Source organism: Zosterops lateralis (genome assembly GCF_965231275.1).
Source record: "Zosterops lateralis genome assembly, chromosome: 1".
Classification (NCBI taxonomy): domain Eukaryota; kingdom Metazoa; phylum Chordata; class Aves; order Passeriformes; family Zosteropidae; genus Zosterops; species Zosterops lateralis.
Genome location: NC_139762.1, coordinates 99,591,328 through 99,608,568, shown reverse-complemented (window position 1 = coordinate 99,608,568; position 17,241 = coordinate 99,591,328). Strand labels below are relative to the sequence as shown.

Below are 17,241 nucleotides of genomic sequence, written 5' to 3'. Positions count from 1 at the left end.
CCTGGATTCTCACTAAGGCATTGTGCCTCTTTAGGCACACACGTATCAGTAAAGAAGGAAAAGTTGTCCTTTATACCTGAAACATGGTGGTTCTTTCCCATAGCCAGCTTCTGAAATGGTCCTTCTTTAAGGTTTGGTGCAATAAAGCAGTTCATACAAAGAAATCAGAGGAATAATGACAATACCAAGAGCTTTTATCTGCACCTTCCTGGGTCAGGTAAGCTCAGTTTCCTCCTTCCCAAAGTCACTCACCTCAGTAGCAGCAAACATTATATCTGTGTTCTAAGTACTGTATCTGCTCTGGGGATTTCTGTTTCCAGGACCAGCTGGAGAGCTCCACTGCTCACTGAACTCTGACAAGGGACATGTGGTTTTACCCATCAGTTCTCCTCACAGTAGTAGGACACCTTAATTTGTTTCTACTGTGATGGATGCTTTCTGTTTTAGGAAAACTATGGTGTTATTTGTCTGTGAAAAGGGCCAGTACCCCTTCTGGTTATGCAGTGGCTGGTGTGATACTTGTGTGTGATGGACTGGTGTGTAACACTTTGTTTCTGAAATGAGAGACAAATCTGAAGATGGTCTTGAACACAGTTACAGAGAAAGCACAAATATCAAAGTTTAATGGGAACCCAGGTTTCCTGATGGTAACTTGTTGTGCTAACAGCAGATTCATTTGTTTCCTAATTAATCAGAAGGAGTGTTCTTTTTATTTCAGCCATCTGGTGGAGAGCATGTTGTTTAGCTTCTTGCTACTGCAAATTGGAGCTACACAGGAAAAAGGATGTTTCAACTTCTGTTTTTGGCTTGTTTTTCAAGGTTGAGTCAGTACAGTGCATGTTAAAACATACTGTAATTGGTTGCAAAGTTCATCTCTCAAGGACAGCAAAAATTTAACTTAAATTGTCCTTCCTGAAAAGACAGGGTGGTGATGTTGATGATTAATTACATGTTATTACTTGTTTTATTTCACATAATCAATTGTTAAGACAAAAGCAAAATTTACTTAGTGAACTGCAAAACTATTCTAGGATACCGAATTTGTTACCACTTAGTAGAGAACATTCAATGTCGCTTTTACATTTCTTTGGATTAATGTCAAAAGCATATTGCCTGTCAAACAATTTGTTGTTGAGTGTGCCATTAGCTTGCTAACTCCTCACAAGGATTTTAAAACATTGCATTTTTTTTTCCCTCCAGAAGTCCCCTTAGTGCAGTCTTTCTTTGGAAGCTATATTGTTCTTGTGGAATATTTTCTGAGGAGCAGTCTGTCCCTATGTGATGTTTACTGTATTTTTGCCTTGCAGCCAGCAGATTTTAGTACAAACTTGCCTGGGGGTGGCCTTGTCCTATTTTCCTCTTAGATGGTTCTGGCATTTATAGAGCTTGGGAGATTGTGCTTCTGAATTTTCCAGTCTGAAGAGCTCAAGCCAAAACAGCAGGGGAGATAGCAAACCTGTACGTTGTTTGGCTTACGGCAGCTGGGCCTGTTTTTCCTTTGACCTAAAGCAATGGCAGTTTTTCTTGGGTTTTGTGTGGAGGAGGGGGAAGTGAGGAAGAGGAAAGCTATGTGAGGAAAACTGCCTTATCTCTGTGATTGGAAAAAGCAAGCCTTATCTCTGCCACAACAATCCCTCGTTTTGCACTCCTAGCAAAGGTAACTCCAAGCTACTTTCACATGGCACGTAGAGATTGTCTTTGAGTTACTTTATGAGTACTGATTATTCATGAGAAAAGTGACTGTGTATTGTTTCAATATTGCATTAATATTTTTAAAAAATAAACTTTTTTGAAAACCAAACTCTTTACCATAGCCCTTGCAGAATGGACTTTATATTAGGGGACTGCTTGCTTGGCAGTTTTTAGTGACATCTCATAGCTTCCCATCAACTCATTTTCTGTATTTTCTCCCTTATGTCATGGTCAGTGAAATAAAATAGTCTTGCCAAGTAGGGCCCACAGTTTCCACTGGGGAAAGAATTGTGATGAATGATTGTGTGAATACATGAAATACCCTGCAGATGAGTGGCTCAGAGGACATGACAACTCTTTGGGTTTGGCCTTGTGCTTGAAGAGCCCTTCTTGTCTTTAAACACTGTCTTTGTAGTTTCCTGTGGAAGTAAATTTTACTGTTTCTGCCTTTGAGGTGCCACAGACTTGGATTTATCAGCAAATGTTTTAGTTAAGTTTTGTGTTTATATAACAGAAATGTTTAGTTGTACCATAGAGTGAATTTCTTCCTAGAGGAATGGGTTTGCATGTATTTATTGGAATCCTAAGCTTTTGAATTCCAGGAGAATTGAGAGTTCCCGAAAAAGTTTGTGAGAACAACAGAGCATGTTGAGGCTTAGTACATGCTTGAAGTGGAATATAAAAGAAAACAGCCTGTATGTGCCAAGAATTTCCAAGGAACTCTTAGTGACTAAACCAAATTAAAAAGCATCATATTGTCAAAGGTTGAGAAGATTCCTGTTTGTAGTCTGCACTGGTGTGGGACAAATGGGTGACAGATCCTGGGCCTCCCCAAGCTGAACATAAAGGGAAAGAAAAATTTTAATTTTTCTTCTTGTTTCAATGTTTTTTCCCTTTATGTTGCTCCACAGTTTTCCCTTACTGATATGTGTGGATCTCCACAATGCCTGTTGTAAGAGAAACTCTTGTTTCTGCTGTAGCTCTGGCAAGAGATGACAGTGCAGAAGCTGCATGGCTGCTCCAGTGAGGAAGCTGTTGACCAGCTTCACAGAGCACATTCTTATCCAGAATAAGAGTTTTCTTAATTGGCAGTTTTGATGAATTTCCCTCCTCCCCTCTTGTCCCCATTTGCAACTCTCATAGTTGGTCAGTCTTATATGTGAATCTTATTTCATCCTGAAGGGAGGAATATTTGGGCCTGTAGGTGGATAGAAGAAGCAAGGAGGACATGAGAGCAGGTGCACATTACCCTGAAGGTTTCTCGTTGGAATAAGAAGTGTTAGCAGAAAGTTGGTGCTGTAGAACCAGCCTCTCCAGTCTCTCTTGGCTCAATAGTGTGAATGCCTCAGGCTGTTGGAGTGGGCCAGGAAGGAGCTGAGCCTTTCAAAAAAATATGCTGGCTTCAATATCATTAGGTGTGTTATGTAGGCAAGTAATCCAGATTTGCCTAGCTGGTCTATATTTATTTTCCTCTCTTCTTTCCATTCAGCAAGTCCATGTTGCAGTAGGAGGCTTCCTTTTCTTGGTAAATTTGTTACCAATATCCTCACCTTTGCAAGTTTCAATCTTTGTGCGTAAGGAGACAGTTTAAATTAGATACATTAAAAAAAATCATAATCCATTCTGAGGTGATAATTTACCTAATTTTCCTTTAATAATAACATTTTTTCAGTACTGGTTTTCTTTGTCTAAAATGAACTTTTTCTGCTTTTTGTTACGTTTTGTTCTACAAATCTCAGTGGGCTGTAGTGAATCCTTGTTTCACGTCTTCCCTCTTTTTCAATGATTGTCCAAATTCTGAAGGCAAACCACAAAGGTCGATGTTCTCTCCTGGACTTTAGTACTGCTCCTCATCTCACTTTTGTCACTAAATATAATAAGTCCTATAATTTGTCTTCTCATATTTAATATTTCTCCTGTTGCCCTTAGGAATGTATTTCCTTTCAATGTTAATCTATACTCAGGGAGACTGTAATCACGACTTACTAATTTCTCTCTTCTTTTAATGTTCTCAAGAATGTCTTCCTCAACTTTAGGTAGCAGATCCAGTAGATTTTTTGCTGGCTTTAATTGCTGTGTAACGAAGTGCCCTTGAAAGTCAGTTATGTAAATGAGCAGCCTTGAGCTGGCCGTAAGAATGATGCTGGCTTGAGTTTTAATTTAATAACTGAGGAATTGGAACATAAAATGGTTCTTTAAATCTAAGATAGGATAGAGTCATAGTCTTTATTAGACAAATTCAAATTACATGAACTGTATCAGCAGTTTAACATTTAGTTTAGGTGATCGCTTTGCGTGCAGGTGAGCACTTTAGATGGTCATTGTTAGATGATTACTATTAGAAAAAAGCCTTGCATTCAGTTGCCTTTTTATTTGAGTATTCAGAAAGAAATTACTGGTTGGCTGTGGCTTTAAAATAATAAGGTGAGTCTTTCTTGAAATATATTCCTATCATCTGGATTTTCTTTTTTTCCTTTATTAAGTTAGCAATTGTAAAAATCGCTGTAAAAGTTTTTTGTATTTTTCCTGGAGATGTATGATACTTTAATTCCTTGGCTTATTAAAAAGTCCCTGAGTTCTGGACAGTGGAGGGCAGGTGCCTCATGTCTGTTTGGGTAAAGGTTATTATTTATTGTTACACACAATATATGCAAAAACCAATGGATGTGAAGTTATTTGCAAATACAGGCTTGGCAAACCTCCTCTGGAATTTGGAAAGGGTTTTCCAGCTTGACTTAGTCATTTTTTCCCAAATGTCTTGGCATAACTGATCACTCAGGAGTGACATATGGTAGAAACATGCTCTAAGGGACAAGTCTCCCGGATGGCGCACAGCACCACACAAGATAGACAGATGGTGGCTTATTCAACCTTGGAAAAAGTTTAATCCTACATATTGGCACATCGGCCTGGGTACTGAGAGAGAGGCACACACATGCCTGTGAAATCTGAGGCAAAGCTTTTGTGAGTTTGCTTGCTGCTACTGAAAGAACTAGAAAGACTGAGCTGATACTATAACCAATGAGCATCTGCAAAAGTACAGGCTCAACATGCTGTCCAGAAAAAGTGATGTTCCCTAGAAAACTGGAGACTCCAGAGGTAGCAGGAAAATGCAGAGAATAAAATCTGGTGAACTTCTCACAGCTGTTTCCAGACTAAAACATGCTTATTCAACAAAGTTGCAAAGTACTTAACTTATTCACCAATAGCTGTTGATCAATTTAAGTGTCTAGCAGGAGAAAAGGGTATTTTATGTTATTCATGGTTTTAGTTCTGTTTCAGGAGTTGCTACTGGCATTGCAAAGTGCATTAGCACTTCACGTCCAAGAAACTGTAGCCTTTCTCTTCTGTAGGTTCTAACAAAAAGTTATACATTCTCTGATGGCAAATTTAAATTTATAGTAGAAAATGCAAATTGTACATTGCAAGGTTTCTCTCTCTCTCTCTCTCTCTCTCTCTCTTTTTTTTTAGTTAGGAGAGGAAATTACGCCTTTCACTCTAATATCATCATAACTTCTTTATGACAGTGAAGAGAGAGAGACAGAATATTTGACATGGAAAAATAAATATGCTTTGAATTCTTTCTGGAAACCAAGTAGCAATTGTTTGATTGATTGAACTTCTGGAGTCAGGGCCATTTTCTGTAAGGATTTAGAAAATACTGACCCATTGAAAAGATGAACGATTGCCTGCCAAACTTTTTTCTCCCACTTTCTTTTTCTTGTAGATCACACTCAATATTCACAACTAGAAGGAAAAGCAAGACTCTCCTGACTCTCTGGGCTTCAAGGATATCATTATGTTGTATTGGATGAGTTTAAACTAGACAAGACTTCTTTCTAAAACACTTTGAGAAAGGTAAATGTAATTCAAACAAACTAATCTTTTTCCAGTAGAGGAACAGTTTGGTCAAATCAATCCTCTTCTAGTAACATTTCAACCATATTACACCACGAAATCATCGTCTTTTGCATACTTTGTATAAATACCTATCCATATATATATTTCTATAGCTAAATCTTCCTAGTAGTATTTAGATGTTAAAAGATTTTGATTTGCAAGCCCTTGTATATTTTGTGGAAATGTACTGGTGTCAAGCAATTCTCTTATTTGAAAGAGGTGGGGAAGGAAGAGGAAAGAGAAGGGAGATGCCCAGAGTAGCCAGCATATTGGTGATTACTTGTATGGATGGGGAAGACTCTCTGTCCTGCCTAATGAATAAAATTACTTGAAAATGAGATCCTAGCTATAGGAACTATATAGTCAAATGACTCAAGCAGTACTGATTGACACATACATTTAAAATATGGTGTGGTTTGGGAGGCCCAGAGGGAGCTGCAAAGAGAGAGACTAATTCAATAACCTGTTGTTTAGGATATGCATTGAAGAAGTAAGACACATCAAATCCTTACATTCAGCTGAGAGTGCTCTTGTGTAATATAAGTATCTGATTATTTTTGGTCTAGTATAAACAAAGATCTACTCTTCCTGTGGATCTACTCTTCAGGTTTGTTTGTTTGTGTTTTTGTTGTTGTTTTTATTGTTGTTGTTTTTGTTTTTGTCACTCTTTTCTTTCTTTTACTGTGTGTCATTGTGAGAAATGCTGACCATAGGTAGCCAAGCCTAAGGGCCCACAGAAATTGTTGCAGAAATACTATGCGCTTTCCATTTCATCTTTTTCTATCTACTATAACTAATTACTATAGGACTTAGTAAATAAAATTTTTAATAAGTCTATTTTGTGCCCAAATGCAGTCAGAAAAATGTGACAGACATCAATTTATTCTCTGTCTAGACCCTACAAGAGTTTCTCACACACTTCTCAGAAGCAGTGAGCATTTTTGTGGCCCATCCAGCCCTCTGTGACAGAGTCCTACCTCAGTGTCAGGGAGCATGCCTGTGGGCCTTGCAAACATCATGTGTTTGTGTGAGAGAGAGAGCTACAGTCTGATGAGATGATTAAAATTCTGCAGATCCACAGCTGACACCTTTTTGACCCAGATCTGAAGTTCAGACTTGGAAATACTTCAGTCCCTTGAAATTTTAGGTCATGCTTCATAGAATTGCTGTTTTCATAATTTATAGGCTAAGCGTGATCATATCATTGTTGAGTCTCTGAGCGTCGGTGTGTGTGAATCAGCCATCTGCTGTCAGGGCTGAGTCCTGTGTCTCCCTGGCCAGTGACAGGGGAGGTCATTGTACCATGACGAGGCTCTGTCAGATGGGAATGGTTCAAGGGAACAACATGGCTGTGTCCAGAAAAAGCCACTTCTGCTTACTGGTTGTAATGACATTTAGAGGACTGAAATGGAGCACAAGGAGCTTTAACAGGGGAATGGAGACTTTGTGAAGACAGAGATGTGAAGGGTATGTGTGTTTGAGAGGAACAAAGGCTGGCTTTTGTTGCAGGGTTTTGAGTTATTTATGGAACCAGATGAGGAATAGAGAAACTGTCTACACAGGAGAAAAGCAGACTTCAAGATCTGCTTGAAGAGAAGCTGCAACAAGTCCTTAGGTCACTGACCTAAGAGTGGTAAGGAAGCAGATACAAAATGCATGTGGTCTCATTTTATTTTGTCTAGACTTGCATACCTTGTACACTTCCCAAGTGGAGAGTGATTGGGTATTTTGGAACTCGCACAAAGCTTCCACATGTTTTGCTTCAACCAGCAAATGTCCTGGAAACCCAGCATACCCTCAAGGTTAGAGCTTTGGGTTAAACTTGCTGTAAAATTTGGGCAGGATGTGGCTTAGCACTAATGATGGGATCCTGTGCCATCTTGCTCTGCCAGGTCCTGTTTCTTTGGAGATGAGTAATCAATACCAAAGAAAAGTAATGCAGAAACTAAGAAAATTATTTTACAGGAAATAACTGATTCAAACCATCAGAGACCAAAGATAGTTGAGAAAAGCCAGACACAACTGTATGTGCAGCAGTGGGGATTTTACCATACCAGTTCCTGCAAATTGCTACTATGCTGTTGTGAGCTGAAGTTAAGGTTGAGCTGAAATATTAAAAATTAGGACTAAGACATCTTGCTGCACACCTCATGGAATCCATTTAGGCTTTATTAGCTGCAGTTGATTCAAAAATGTACTCTCAACAGGTGTAGCCAAACAGGAGGAAAGAAAAATTTAAAAATCCTCATTTATGCATTAATCCAGTGGTGGGAAAATGTGAAGTTGTAATTGTCTTCTGTACTTCCCTCCTCCTTGTTGGGAGAATTTTTTTTAGATATTAGTTTCTAATTTAGTATTTATTCTCCTTTCTTTCTCCTCCCTCCCCCAAAAATCTCCTCAGACTCTGATGGTTTAAAAATGATACCATGCAGAATTGATGTAACTGTGTAGGTTGTGATGTGCATTGGTGGTGTGATGTACCTCTCTTAAAGTCTTAAAAGCAGGTAAAGCTGAAAATGGCTACGTTCACTTTTATGCTGTCTATCCCCCTTTGTTCTCTCTCCCTCCCCCTTCTGCTTGTGCTCACTTGCTCTCTCTTTAGTATAACACAGTTGAACAGCAGTGAAGTGTAAAATGTGCTTTTGCCAAGGTCAGTTTCTTGTGATTACTCGCCTGTGGCAACTTATGCCAGTTGCAACAGACTGAGTCTCAGCAGTCCACAAAGTCACACTGGTGCTTATGCAGAGGACACCCAGTGTAGGTTACAGTAACTGTAGTCTGGAATAGCTCACAATGCTGCTGAATTTTAGCTGCTTTATTTAACTCTTCCAATCTAGCTTGTGCTTGCTTCAGTGGTTTGAAGCCTGTGCCATGAAATGCTGGGTTGTCCTGGTCCTCTGGAGACCCTTGAAGAGGATTTTGGGTAGATTAAATTCTTGTTGTTAGAGATAGTTTCTTTTCTTAGAGTGGATGACTCAAATTTCAGAATTTCTCAAAAATGAAGAGATAGTAAAGCACCATGAACACATGTATCTTCTAAATATTATATATATTTTTGTGCTTGGCTTGCTTTTGGGATAAGTCATATCAAATCCCACCCTATTGACATTGACATAAGAGAAATTGTTTATCTTCATAGCAAAAAGTAAAATTGAAAATTTTAGGAGATAGTTTTTAAGCAAGAATTTAAAAGATGAGGAGCCACGGTCTTAAATGTTGTGCACACTCATAAACATAGAATAGCTTTTTGTTTAGAAGATAAAAATAATTTTGACTCCCGAGATAGGGGAATAAATGTGAGATTCCAGAACATTCACTGTAGAAGATTTGTTGGATCCCATTTTGTTGTATACCCTGGATTGGCTACCGCCATGTGGTACCTAGTGGAAATAAAGTAAGGGACCTCTACTTTCATTCTCCTTTTCCTCACATATGAGCATACATATCCCTTTATGGAAAAATGTTGTATTTCAAACAGAAAAGCATGGACTTCCTGTATTGTTTGCTTATTTCTACTATCAGCAATATACAGGATTTAGTTTTCATTCTGGAAATATTTACTTTTGGAAGCAGTATTTAACTCTTGAGCTGTGTGACAGTGACTTTGAGGTTACTTGTCTGTCAATACTGACTAATAGTGAGGCAGTAATTAATCTTGATGATCGACTGAAGGGCTAGAGCTGAACTTTGGTGACCTCAATGAAATTCAAAATTTTATTGCTTAAAATTTATTATGAATTGGATTAATTTTGAAAAAAAAAAAGCTGCTGTATTCCATCTCATGTTTGCTTTGGAATGGTTCCTGAGCCACAAGTAAAATAATGGCTCAGCAATTCAATCTTGTCCTGTAAACGCCCTTGCGTAAAGCCCACAGGAATATTCCTGTTGTGCTCAGTGAAACTCCCCACAAAACAAGGTGAAGTGCTTAATCCTGCATTTTCAGTTTAGTCTTGCTTTCAGGCTTACAAGGAGTGTTTTTCATCAAGGACTATGTTACTTGTTGCTTTTTTGCCTACACGGAGGACAGTTAAATTAGTATTTTGTTTCAAGACTGACATTTGCTTGTATGGTTTTCATAACTTATATGATTCCATTGGTAATCCAATCCCTTCCCTTTGCTTTTAATAACATTTGTATTAGCCCAGCTCTTATGGAAGAATATGCTGAGAGCTGTGTTCAAGACTTTGTGAAGATTGATCTGTCTACTCCCCTTGAAGCTGGAAATTCATATAGAAATGAGCAGTGTTTGGTGTGCATTTGTGATGGGGTATATAGGCCTGTAGTACTTGCAGTGATTAGTGTTGTCTTCTAATTGTTAGAGCAGCAGTGGAAATGAGTGTTCCCTGTAGGAGGAAACAGCTGTACTACAAGAAGCTGGTCTTCAGTTATCTAAGAAATGAGCAAATGGGTGTTCTTGGATGAGGTAATACAGAAAAGTGGCATTGCCTGTGCTTACCAGAACCTGTCACATTAATTTCCTTTTATGTTAAGGAACATGTGGAAAGGAAAGAACTCTTCAGGCGCGAAAGTTTTTTTTTGGAACATTCCCAATGACATTCATCCCTGCAGTGGGCTGCTGCTGCTGCTGCTGCATGCTCTGAGGATTTCCTCATCAGTACGTTCAGCACAAGCAAGCAGATGAGAATTGAGTTGGAAGAAATCTTCACAAACTCTTGAACCCATTCAAATTTCCATGCTGATCTCTTAACTGATTTTTAACAATTGATTAGAATGTCACTATTTCTCACATTCTCACCTCCTGGATTCTGAGTGTTAGCAGAAATGCATTGCTGTACACATTAAAGGTAGATGTCATGGAGGGGTTTGGACCAGTGACATTCCAGATGCCTTGAAATCTTGCAAGATTTGTAACCTAATTTTTCTTTTAACTAATGGGAAGAGATCTGAATGCTTGTTAAGGGGTTTGTTCATACAATTCCTAGAAGTTTTAAATTGAGTTCTACAGGTCAGTGTCCTGATAAGTTTAAAAACATTTACTGAGCTAAGACAGATGTGCTGGAAATAAACATTTAACATATGGATAGAATCTTACTATTATAATGCTCTTGCAGCTTGTGAGTACCACAAGAGTTTTCCCTTTTAAAGGCAATCACTGCACTCTTGTAGAAGTAGGGGAGTGCCTACCTACTCACTGCTTTATTAATTTTATTAGAAACAAACTAGGGAAATGAGCAGTGAATTTCTGTTGTGCAGCAAAACGTTTCTCTTTTTTTTTTTTTTTAAACTCTGTTCTCCTGCTTTTCTTGGCAACAGTAGCAGTATCTCATATCATAAGTGTTCTCTTCACATTCCAGGCAGTATTTGAGGACTAGGAGCCAGGTAAAGAGAAGTCAATAAATTTAGACAGAGAAAACATTCTCAAGTTCCTTATAAAAGACGTTTATTCCAAATAATGGTCTGTGTTAATGAGGGAACAGTAACTCTGTAGCAGTTATCACACACATGCCCTTGGAAGGCATAGGAGAGACCAGCTGATAAATTTCCTCTTTTAATGGCAAATTTATCTTTATGCTTCTAACAGCTTTTAATAAATGTCAATTTTACATTTCAGTTATGATTAAACAGCATGATTCTTATAGTTTCCTTCATCAGATGGGCAAAATTCAGTGATTAGCATGTAGGATTAGGAGGCAGGGTCTCTGACAGTTTGTTACTTATGGATTTGACACCTGAATCGCTGCATGGACTAGGACAGTCTGTAACATGACTTTAGCGTCCCTAGGGGAAATAGTGACTATAATTCCCTGCCTCATGGGTGCATATGAAGATTAACCTCATGGAATGAGTAAAGTATTTATTAATAGATGATAGTTATTGATATGTCACCTACTTGTTCATAGCAGTGACATTGCTAATATATTATTCCTGAGGGGAATGTAAATGAGCACATAAGCCAAAAGACATTCATTCAAGTAATTTTCATCATCCTATTCAAAAGCATGTGTATTCAGTAGTATCCATATTAGTACTTACTGTTTGGATGATTTAAAAATACTTATGAAAAAATGCCATGAAACATAAAGGGAGAACTCAAGGTCATGCTCACTTATTTTGTCTTCACATCACGATGACTGGAGTGCCTTTGATAATCTTCCTTTAAAGGCCTGCTAGCTGACAGTACAGAGAAAGCAGCATACATTTAAATCCAGCTATATTTTAAAAGTTTAGTCTTGTTGCATGTTTTCTGCAGTACAGGTATGATGTATGGTTAAATTGTGAAATGTCCAATAGCAGCATGACTTTTAATTTTTTTTTATTTTTATTTCTCTCATTTTTCATAGCTGAGGTTAAAGATAAATAAAATATTTTGCCAGTCTGTTTCCAGTGTCAGAGCTGTCATTTGGACTGCCATGAACATGTGAGAAAATGAATATTACTTTATATTTCTTTCAGTGGTCAGCTTGAAAGATGTGAGTGAACAGCAAGGTCATACAGGGTTTTCAAAGAGGGTTTTTATAGATCCTTTTACTATATTATTGCTTTCTTAATAAAAAAGGCTTCCTGTTTGGTGTTGTGGGGTTTTTTTAAATTATTCTTTTTTTAATTTTTTTTCTTTATACACAGGTTTAGACTCCTGTTTATATTCTACTATACTTTATGTATTAAAAATATTCTTGTTGTAAATGTCGTTTGGGTTTAAAATGAAATTACTGCACAAAGCCTCTGTTTTTGAGTGTGGGCTGAAAGGAAGACATGAGACAAATATGCAGTTGCGGTGGAGGGGGAATGCCCTTGAAAACCCAGTTTGCTACAAAAGCTGTAGCCCAGAGGTAATTTTGACATAGTGCTTAGTATCTGATCTGTTGTCTGAAAGTAGTGGTGGTCCTTCTTGTTCCTCTTGGTTCCTCTGCCATCATCTCATTGGACTCATCTCCTTTTTTTAGTGTTGTAGTCCAGTTTACCTAAATATTACATTTGGAAAAAAAAAAAAAAAAAAAAAGGCAAATTAAGCAGCTTTACTGAATCTCATCTGCTTTGATAAATTTGATGCTGGCAATGACTGACTTGAGCCATAATTAGTCTTCTGTTGTGATTTCAGTCAGAAAGGTCCCATTCTCTTTGCCCCAGTGGTGGACACAGAGCTTGTGCCCTGCAGCTGTGTAGAAGACAACTCAGGAATGTGGCCTGGCACACTCAGTGTCCTCTGCAAGATTTCACTGCCTGCAGGAGCTGCTGAAGGTTACTGGTTGTGGCTTCAAACCCTTTTGGTGTGCACATATAACAGAAATATTCAGAATGAAAAGACACAATGAATTTAATGTTATGTTTTTCTAATGAAAGTTTGAGTTTCTGTCTTATGTTATTGATGGAGCTTTTTCTCTCTTGAGAATTAAACCCGAAGCAATGACTTATGAATCATACTTTGTGTCTCACTAACAGACTAGCTTGACTCATCAGTGATTTTTCTTCTGTCATGATTTGGGGGGAATGCCAGTTATTTTTTTTTTATATATGTAATTTTTAATTATTACTGACTGTGGGATGAAGGCAGTCCAGCTAAACACCTGATTTTATTTAGGTCTGTGCTTCTAAAGAGTCATGTCATACAATGAAGTATTGCATGACTGCTTAAGAGAGACAGGGGGACACAGTTTTCTGATTCTTCAGGGATAATATCAAACAAGGGCAGTAGCAAGTGAATACTAAGAGCTCATTATTATGCTCATAATTTCTTTGACCTAATATTTTCCAGATGTATAAGAAATATTTAGAAGAAAAAGAAAAAAGAGTAAGCTCATGTCTGGGAAGTATGTCCTACAAACGAAGCCCAAAACACAGAGCTTCTGATTTCTGGATTTTCTTTAAGCTACTGATGATTTTGTGATGATACGCATTTGTACACAAATTACACTTGTCATGTAACTTCTGCCATTCTTCATAATCCTTCTTTTATTGGGTAAAGCTATTTTTAGTGTTACATTCATTCTGTAATATAACCAGATGCACAATACTTTTAGTGCTAATTTTGTGAGAACTTGAAAAGCAAAACTCAACTTCTGTAGTGCTTTCTAAGTTTACAAGTTTATAATAATATAGAATTAACACATTGAAATACTACAAATATATTCTCTCTTATTAAGAACAATCATATAGTTTTTTCTATATTAAACTGTTTTCTACTTTTTTTTTTCCTATAACCAGTATCTAGAACTCTTAATGTCTTTTGTAGAAGCTATAAAAGTTTTTGTTAGGATTCTCAAAGCCTTTTGGTTTTATTTACATGCCTTTGTAAGCCTCAGTGACTGGATTCTTACATACAAACAGTAAATTGTTTAATCTGTTCAATATTCTATTATCTCTCCTCCTCACTATACATTCATTGTCAGAACTTGACTCGGGATTTGTTTCATGCAGTCAGTGTAGCACTTCTTCCCCAAATTATCTGTAAGATGAAGTTACTCATGGCATTCCCTTAAGAAATTAAAGTATGTATTTTTCTGTTGCATATGAAGACTCAAAATCCCTATCACTCCATGCCTAGTCAGTAAGTACTTTATCCTTTAACTGACGTGGACTTCTGAACTGAAATATCTTTAATTGATTTAAAAGTTAAAAACAGACTAGAGAAGACATTAGTGTGACAGATGTGTAGGATATCCACATGCACAGGCTGTGGGCAAATGAATATACTGTAGGTAAGAAGCAGATTCTCTCTGCAGGTATGTGAGAATCCAGACTTCTCTCCTGCATCCTGTTGGCACATGGTCATCCATCTATGGGAAATGAAATCCGTGTGGCTAAATCAGACTTTTTAAATTACTAGCATTAGTTTGAGCCAAATATTTCTTTTGCCTTACACAACGAATGGGAAAACTTTTGTGCCAAGGAAGGAGAAAAACTGAGGGATAAATGTGACAATAATATTTATTATGGGGCTTTTCACTGATGTGTAATCCTTTCTGATATGACCAGCCCATAATTGCAGGTAATTTTTTCCTCCTTTCAAACTGACCAAGCAGCCACCCTTAATTCAAAAAAGTAAAGAGAAACTTGCTCTCAAATTCCCCATTTCTGTTCTCTGCTGGAGGCATCCAGTTTTGTTGATAATGATCTAATCTGTTGCATAACCAGAGAATACTGAGCCTGCTGCCATAGCCTGCTTCTTTCTTGGCACTGTTGGAAGGCTTCAAAGAGAGACTGTGTGTGTGAGGCGACTGCTCTACCAGCAAGACCAAGGGGATCAAAGCCTACATTTAGAAATGGAAAACCAGAGAAAGAGAAGCAGTTACCATGCAGTTGCAATCCTGAAACTGAAACCAGTCTCACAGGAATAAGCTATTTTGAAGCTGAGGATAATTTATTACAAATTGTGCAGAGCAGGAAAAGATCACGGATTTTTAAGGAAAATTCATCAAGAATTTATATTGTAGTTTCTTGATATGAGGGAGATTATTGTTCAAAAATTGGATGTATCGACAATTGTATAAATTTAATTGATTTTGCATGATTTTATGCTGCATCACATTTTCTTCTTGGCTCCACTAATGTTTTCAATTAGGGGGTGTTCAAGTGAAATCAGTTGCAAGAATTACTTCAAGAAAAACTAGGAAAGTTTTTGTCCTGGTTTCAGCTAGGGTAGAGAAATTCTTTGAAGGCTGGATAGTTGTTTCAAGATTGTATTTAATGACCTTGGGAAAAATACAGTGGGCTGTGGTGTGGTTTTTCTTTTTTCTTTCTTTTTTTGTTTGTTTGTTTTCAATTCCATAATAAATGGAAATAACTTCCACATTATCCCCCACCATTTTGGATGAAAATTCCTGATTGTTCAGGAGATATCTAATTTATGACCATCTAATTTATTTTTCAGTGATATTAATGAATCAAGATTATTATTCCTTATATTTTAAATACAGAGTCAGATGTTATTTTATTTTCACTTGCAATTCTGAACATTTGTCTTTAATTCCGTATGAAAATGTTCATATTTACCTATGCTAATTTAATATTCCTCCTTGGAAATGCAGGAATCTAAGCTGCATGTTATTAGGGAAACTTGCTGTAATGTACAAAGTATTAAGCAAAGAGAAACCATGAGACTTTCAGAGTGCTGACTTAATGGAGTGTTCTTGGCCATAGTTCATTTGTCCCTATCATTTACTATGCTTCTTACTGTGGTTTTTATGGTAGGGAAAATGACAGTACCTGGTTTTTTCATGCTCATTGCCTCCCTACAGAAGGGAGGCAAAGGCAAGTTGGAGGTGCAGTAAGTCTTCACTCCCTACTGTCCTTGTTACAGTGGAGTGTTCTGTAGGATGTGCCAGGTTAATGGTAGTGGCTGTGCCTCTTATTCCTGTGGTGGCTGGTGACTGACGTGTGTGTGGTGTTTCTTTTGTGCTGTGAATCCTAAGGAAAACCTCAAAGCACAATGTGATCTCTATTGGTAGAGGTACACTTTATCAGGGTGCAACATTTTAGTGCCTGAAACTGTCTACAGACGTAAATCTTTGAAATATTGTTCAACTAGAATTTTGGTCTCCAGTGTTAGAAACACTCCCTTCTTTAAAAGCTGGTTCATTACTATGTATATTTTGCAAAAATTTAAGTTCTGATGATACCTTGTTTTGAGGCTTACAGGAGGCAGCTGTAGTTGTGCCAATGACTGCTTCCTTGGACTGCTTTGCTTTCTGTGGTGTTTCCGTGGGGTTCTTCCCTGTGGGATGGGAAAGAAGGAATGGTTGGTCAGATCAGACTCTTTGGGGACCTCAGCTGCAAAACTCTACCTGCATTTTAAAGGATAGAAGCAATCTGTATCTTTTGAACGATGTGTGAGATATATTTAGAAATTATCCTGAGGATCACAGAATGTATTTTCTTTATCCAAAACTACCCCAGACCCTTTCTTGGAAACACCAGTCTTTGAAACTTTTCTTATAAAGTCTGTTTTTAGCAAGGACTAAACAAGATATTTTTCTCTCTTCCTTTGTGAAACAATTGAGTTGTTCTGACTGAAATAAAAATCCTTTAAAAATTAAGAGAAGGCAGAGACTTGGCATGAAAAAATGCAGACCAATTTTTAAAGCTTAGCAGTTTTAAGGGATGAACAGTTCTCTGATCCCTACTTGTAGTGCTTGAGTCAGCTGCATTGATCCTATCTCTTGCTAGAGAAGCACTACCACCTATTTACTAATTGCCAGAATAATGTTACCTGCTACATGTTAAATAGCTGTTTAATCTTTTGCTAACATTTTTGTTACATTTTTCCCTGTCATTCTTACTAGTAAAATAGATCAGCGGCAGAGAAGTTACATATGCTTAGAGGATTCTCCTCTTGTCCTCTTTTTTGGGTCATTGAAATCTCTCGCTTTTGAGAGGCTTTTGTACTTTGTTTTTATGTTGAGGGTATTTTTGACAGGGAGTCAATGCTCAGATTGCAGTTTTAGTTACTATGGAGAAGCTTTCCCACAGAAAAGCTTATGCTCTATTTTCTGAACACTGAATTTGACCAACTTCCTCTTAACTTGCAGTTCTGAAGTTCATTTTGTACCAGTTTTCGTTAGACTGAAAATTCTTTTGGCTCAGGCATGCTTCCTCTTAGCCCTTGCAATCTGTAGTGTCCTAATGGAAAAAGGAAGAGAGGAGAACTGGGACAAAAGAGGAATATATCCTGCACATATAAATATATAAATA

General features: G+C 37.5%; 1 protein-coding gene across 3 annotated transcripts in view; it reads left to right on the top strand.

Annotated features, from left to right (window-relative positions):
- LDLRAD4 (low density lipoprotein receptor class A domain containing 4) overlaps positions 1 to 17,241 on the top strand; it is a 273,819-nt gene that overhangs the window by 38,646 nt on the left and 217,932 nt on the right. For 2 of the 3 annotated variants that reach the window (XM_083872620.1, XM_083872617.1), the window contains exon 2: positions 5,420 to 5,550. The exons of the other annotated variant lie outside the window; for it this stretch is intronic. The gene's annotated coding sequence lies outside the window, so the exon portion shown is untranslated. The remainder of the gene's footprint in view (positions 1 to 5,419; positions 5,551 to 17,241) is intronic. 3 annotated transcript variants of the gene reach the window in all.